This window comes from Macadamia integrifolia, chromosome 14 (assembly GCF_013358625.1).
Source record: "Macadamia integrifolia cultivar HAES 741 chromosome 14, SCU_Mint_v3, whole genome shotgun sequence".
Classification (NCBI taxonomy): Eukaryota; Viridiplantae; Streptophyta; class Magnoliopsida; order Proteales; family Proteaceae; genus Macadamia; species Macadamia integrifolia.
Genome location: NC_056570.1, coordinates 10,549,498 through 10,556,677, shown reverse-complemented (window position 1 = coordinate 10,556,677; position 7,180 = coordinate 10,549,498).

Sequence of the window (7,180 nt, the reverse complement as noted above, 5' to 3'; positions counted from 1 at the left end):
AGCACCCACAACACAGGGTTTTTACGAGGTTCGGCAATTTGCCTACATCCCCGGAGTAGTGCCTGTAAAGGCTTCGTACCTACTCAATACACTACTTTTGACTGCACCCACAGTCGGGAGCACCCACACCCAATTTTCTCAAGCCGAAGCTGAGATGGCACTCGTAGTGCCGATACAATGTGTAGCACCCACTACACGGGAGCACCCACTCCCGGTGCTTAGCACCCACTAAGCACACAATAAATAATACAATTAAATTGGGCTTATAACAATGCCCTATAGTGAAGCACTCATACATGCAAATTTCCCCCAAATAGACTACAACTATCACTTAGGCATTTTATCAAACATCTTGCCTACAATGATTTATAATAATGGAAATTTGGCAAAATTGAGGTTACCTTGGCAAGGAGTAACCGTCGGAGATGCAATAATGTCAATCTCCACTTGATGCGGACCACAACCACGTTGTCTCGGTGCCGCCAATGCTTCAACCCCGGTTGGCACTTGGGTTTCTTGAAGCAACTCACAAGAACCAATTTCTAGGTTCTTCTTCTTTCTTTTCTCCTTGTCTTTACTTTCATGGAGCAACAATGGCATTCACATTCACATTCACACACACACAAAGAGAAGGAAAAAACTTCTTCTCTATTTCCCTCTTCTTCTCTTCTCTTCTCTTTTCTTTTCTTTTCTCTTGGCAACAACCAATATGAGTTGCTACCTTGGTTTCCAGCAGCTTCCTAAGCCTCTAATGGTGGCTATGAATGAAGTGCAAGAGGATGGAAGTCTTTCATTCAAACCTTTAGCCTTCCACGAGCTTCAACTCGTTTTTCCGACCACCTCAGCAAGCCCTCTGCCTGATTTCTTCCCTCTGATGTGTAGAGCTCGGAGAGATGAAGAATCCCAAACTTGAATCACTCAAATCCGACTTAAAATGAGGGAGATATGACCTTTTTAAGTTGGAGCAATGAGATAGCCTGAAATGGAATCTTCGTACGAGTGGCGTAGGCTACACCGGCGGCGCGCGCAACAGGGGCGAAATCTGACCGTAGATCTCATATAAGAGATCTTATAATCCAAACCGTCCGATTAAACCAACGGACAACAGATCCAAACCGTTAGATTTGAATCTCGATGACGTCATCATGACGTAGGCGCTGACATCGTCAGAAGTGTTGTCGATCTATGATTGGTTGCTTTTCCGGATTTTAAGGGAGCTTGTCTTCCACTCACAAAAGTGAAAATGCATATTGACCGTTGGATCCGAATCTTCCATGATGGCTTTAATCAGATTTCATGAGATCATTAAGATCGGAATCCTTTTTATACCTTCTGTACACGCGCGAAACACAATAACATACCTTGATATAGTGTAGCGCCAGTGCATCAAGAATTATGCATCTAACCAATAAAATCCCACGCGCAAGCATCTATCTCGTCCATATCACACCAAAATCTCAGCAGCCTTTGGATGGGCATCAAGCATACGTGGTCGAATCTTGGCCGTCCATTTCACTTCCCTTGACTCCTCTTTATTACAATCAAGCCCCTGCCTCCATATGTTTCAGTGCTTAAAGACTCTTTGCAACTCAGACCTTCAAAATCTTTAAATTACACAAAAGCCCTTCGAATTTCAAAAATAAATTCCGAAAAACCCACCCAACACCGAGAGCAACTGATGGATTTTCGGTTTGGATTTTCGAACCGACTTTACGGAAACGCTTATAACTTTTTCATACGATATCCGATCGATATGAAACGAAGTGCGTTGGAATCGTAACTGGATGCTCTACGACTTTTCAGAAGACTCAATCATCTGAATCATCCATGTAAAAAGACCAAAATGCCCCTACACATTTCCAATGACGTATCTTTCTCATACGCAATCGGAATGCGATGAAATCAGAACCGTTGGAAAGATTGTATTTTTGTCGTATTGTTACATGTAGAACACTTCCTTTAAAAAAATCATCTTCAATGCCGAAACTGCCCTCGACTGCCATAAATGCCGTAACTTCTTCATACGGTATCGGAATGTGACGAAATCAAATGCACTGGACTAGGAAAATTACAATCTATCTTTTTCATGAAGAACCGATCTTCCAAAAATGTCATTTTATTGCCGAAAATGCCCTCGATCGTAAATAGGCCAATTTTACCAGTTTTGACCCAGAAACCCGCACCACCTATTAATGATGTATTAAACCACTCCATGCATACCAAGCTGCTCTGTTATCTCATCGGTGACACTGGATATTGCCATGTCATCATTTTCATCCACGTCACCCAAACTGGCCACGTCATCACCGCCACGTGGCCGAGTTGCCAACAAGGACAACCATAAAACAACAGGTATTATATGGCAGAAGGTGCAGAACTCCCTTATATTGGGATGATGTGAGAGAATGGCGAATGCTTGGACCAGAAATGATACAGATGATGTGTGATAAGGTGGATGTCATCCGTGAGAAAATCAAGGCTATCCAATCCTGTCAAAAGAATTATGCAAACAATTGTAGGAAAGATATTGAATTCCAAGAGGGGAGAAGGTATTTTTAAAAATGTCTCCTACGAAGGGCTTACACAAGTTCCACAGGAAGGGCAAGTTGAGTCCAAGATATGTTGGCCCATTTGAGATCTTGAAACAGGTTAGCTCAGTAGCATACATGCTAGCCCTTCCACCTTCATTCAGCAATGTGCAAAATATATTCCACGTTTCAATGTTGAAATGGTATGTCCATGATCCATCACATGTGCTAGCTGTGGAACCAGAGTACTTGGAGGCTGATATGACTTATGAAGATCAGTCTGCTGAAATCCTGGACCAGAAGATAAAGACTCTTCGCAACTGATCCATCGCTTTTGTAAAAGTGTGATGGGCCAACCATTCACTTAAGGGTTGGTTACGAAGAGTCTGTTGAAATCCTCATCTATTTAAACAACCAGGTAATTTCAATTTCGAGGATGAAATTTTTAAAGAGGGGGAGAGATGTAGAGCCCTTCTCTTTAAACCGGGTTTATTGACCGATTGGTTCGGTTCGATCTTACAGGGTCCGAATTGAAAAGGGTCGATGCTGGTGCCCTATAGTACATGACAGCAAGGGTGATGTCAAATGTGGGGTGGCTGAACAAGATTCGGCCGATACCCGATGTGGTTCACAAGCCTAAGTCGGGCCCTTGCACCTATCACAAGGCCATGTATGAAGAGTAAAGGTACATTATCATATTTGAATGATAAGAACTTAGTCCACAACACGTGGTGAGAGCAAGATACATGTAAGATTCCACTTCCCCCAAAAATACAGTAAGGTTGGCTTTGTTTTGACCAACTGGTAGGTGTCACTGGTAGGTGCGAGACCCACTAGTGTGACCCACTTGTTTGGGTAACGTGGACCCCAGTAAGCCCAACTTGGGTGAACCTCGTCATAATGAAGTCACGTGTGTCGAAAATATCGACTATTTCACCCAGAATAGCGATTTAATGTGTTTTGGTCCATGAAGGGGCAAAACTAAATAGGCCTTAGAAGATATTTATTAGCCAAGGTATAAATAGCTTTTATGTCTATCTCTCTCTCTCCCATTTATGATTTCAGTAAGTTGGTGAGAGGAGTAAAGAAGAGGGAGAAAAGAGGAAGAAGAAGAGGAGGAAGAGGGAAGAAGGCTTCCCCCTTGATTTCTGAAGCCGAGACTTACCTTTTCGTCACCGGAATAGTGTCCGGTGTCTTAAGATCTGTGTTTGGAGGTAAGTAATGCCCAAAACCCTTGAGATGTGATGAAACCCTTTTGTTTGTGGTTGAATCTAGGAGCCAATGGAACCTTTGTGTGATTTCCTTGAAGATTTGAGGAAGGAAAACAAAGATTTATAGTTATTGAGGTGACATTTTGAGTTTTGGAAGGAGGATCTCAAGTTTTGGGGTTTTTCGAGCTAAGGTATGATTTCATTCCCCAAACCTTGATATTATCTTAGATCCATGAAATGATCAAGTAGATGAAGCCTAAAATGTGTGGGGAATGAAGTGGGAATAATCCCCTTGGGTTCCCAAGAGGTGGAATAAAGAAGGGAGGAAGAATAAAAAAACCCGTAGAATACCTATGGGTAGCATCGGTGGGTAGTCAGACCCGCTAGAGTGACCCCCTCAGTCTTATCTGGGCTTCTGGGCCAACCGACGGGTACCCTAACTCATCAATATGACCCATCAGTCTCCTCTGGGCCTACCGATGGGTAGAACCAGCGGGTACCTAACCCATCAGTATGACCCACCGATCTCCTCTGGGCCTATTGGTGGATACCTGACCCACCTGTATGACCCACCAGTCTGGGCAGACTACATAGGTGGGTTCACCTACCCACCTGTATGACCCACTGTAGCCCAAATGAGCTTCGATGAAACTCAAACTCGTAGACAACCTTCTTCACGCTATTATAGGCGTAATGTCCATATTTTACATCTTTTTATACTTCTGAAACGGACGTATTCTAAATTCTTATCTGTGTTAGGTTCGAGACATTCATCTTAACTCCGGATCTTACCTGTACCACGAGTGCATATTCTCCAATAATAATAGGTAAGTGGGGAGAGGGCTTTGATCTTATTTTTAGAGTGTTTTTGGTGTCTTATGCATTCATACAATATCTTGACATTACGAATGCCATTCTCATGCATATGCTTGAATACTGTTGAATGCATTTAGAACTGAATATGTGGTATCTTAAATTTCTAAATGTTTGTTACTTGTTTGCAATTATGAGTATGGATTTATCAAATGTTGGATTATGATGATGATTTTCGGACATGTGTGGAATTTCTAGAATAGATGCCGTAGTCGGCTTGGAAAGGAATGCATTGGTATGTCATGGTATGGGATGCAAAGGTATTATATAGTCGTACTATCTCATATAGGAGCATGCGGTTAGGATTTCAGATTCCCTCATGCTACGACCCTTCCCAATGGTAAAGCATCAGTCGCGGACCGCTGTGATAGTTAGAAGTATGCCTGGCTGATCACTAGGACAATCAGTAACTTTGGTGATATATTCAGAGGGCCAATCATACTGCTTTTATTTTCTGTTGTGGTTCGGTCATGATTTACTTTTCTGAGTACTCACGACTGGCCTTCTCTAACAACCCTATGGGCGTATCACGGGATGGAGAACGCGTCTAGTACCCAGGGCATACGTGCACTGTGGTTGTGAGTAGCATGTAACCTCTGACCTAGTAATGATTGCTCAGGTGAAATAGGATTAAAATGAATCTCATGCATATAAAATCACTTGAATTGTAATTGCTTGTGTGAGTCTTTCTTAATTTTCTGAGCTAGTGAGCTCACCCCTTGTATATGCACATTTTAAGATGATTGTGCAGGCTACTTGGTAGAGGAACCCATGTCGGGTCCCACCGATGAAACCCCAGTGGGAGATTGGTGGGTCCCAGAAGGATTCGATCACAGTGACGGTTGCCCGTGTGAGAGCTATGTTGTGGGGCAACAATAGTAGACTCTAATTGTTGTTCTCTTTTTGATTCTTTTGATATACACCCATTTTTTGCTCTCGATAGTTAAATTGTTATTTCTTGTGTAAATATCATGCCTGTGGACCCATATGTAAATAAACTATATATAACAATTTGGGTATCAAGTGTATATGGGGATTCACAGGTATTTATATACGACAAGACTTCCGCTAAAATACATTATTATATTTCATGATTACTTATGGCTTGCTGTGCTATGGTTACTTGTGACGTGACATATGGTGTTTGATGACTACAGCAAGCTGACATTGGAATTTATGTACGGAGACACTCGTATCACATTAGGGGTGTCACCTTCTCCACTACAATACCACCACGTTCGACGACTGGTTGACATAGACTCATGTGCAGCCTTGTTCCACATCGAACTCCAACCACAAGCACCGAATTTGCTTTCCTACAACGATCTGTGTTTGAAATTCCACAAGGGCTGCCTCCTTCTAGAGAACAAGATCACTCCATTGATCTTCAGTCGGGCTCTCAAACTGTCAACGTTCGTCCCTATCAAAATCCACACTACCAGAAAACAGAGATAGAGTGGCAGGTTAAGGAGATGTTACAAGCTGCGATTATTCGCCCAAGTATCAGCACTTTCTCTTCCCCAATACTCTTAATGAATAAGAAAGACAACACTTGGCATTTTTGCACCGATTGCAGGGCCTTGAATGCCCTCATGGTGAGAGATTGGTTCCCTATTCCAACGGTGGACGAATTCCTTGATGAATTACATGGTGCTTGTTTCTTCTCTAAATTGGACTTACGCTCCTGTTATCACCAAATCCGAGTACGTGCTGAGGATACTCACAAAACAGCGTTTCGGATCCATGACAGACATTTTGAGTTTCTGGTTATGTCGTTCAGCCTTATGAATAATGCATTTCGTCCCTTTCACCGTCGGTGTGTGCTCTTCTTTGATGATTTATTAGTATACATCCCATCCTGGACAACCCACTTACAACATTTGAAGGATGTGTTACAGGTCCTCCAAGACAACATGTTATATGGCAAACGTTTAAAATGTACTTTTGGACAACAGTCCAATGAATATTTGGGTCATGTTTTATCAGTCAAGGGAGTTGAAATGTACCCAGAGAAGGTCTCAGCTATAGCTCAGTGGCCCATCCCGTGTACCTTGAGAGATCTTTGTGGATTCTTAGGACTCCCGGCTATTACAGATGTTTTATTCACAAGTATGCTCACATTATTGCCCCTTGAATGACCTCCTCAAGAAAGGGGCCTTCTCTTGGACAGCCGTTGCTCAAGCCGCTTATGAGAAGCTGCAGCATACTATGATCTCTACTACCATGTTAGCCCTGCCAAATTTTGCTATGCCGTTCATAGTGGAGGCTGATGCTTCAGGTGTGGGTATCAGTGCTGTTTTGTCACAAGAAGGCCATTCTACTGCATATTTCAGCAAGAAACTCTCTTCTCGAATGCAGGCTGCTTCAACTTATGTTCGAGAGATGTATGCAATAACCAAATCTGTCATGAGGTGGCGACAATACCTATTGGGACAGAAATTTACCGTTCTAACCGACCAGAAAGTTTGAAGGCCTTGATGGATCAAACGTTCCAAACTCCTGAGCAGTAGCACTGGCTATCAAAGCTTCTGGATTTATCTTTAAGATCACCTACCGACCTGTAAGGAC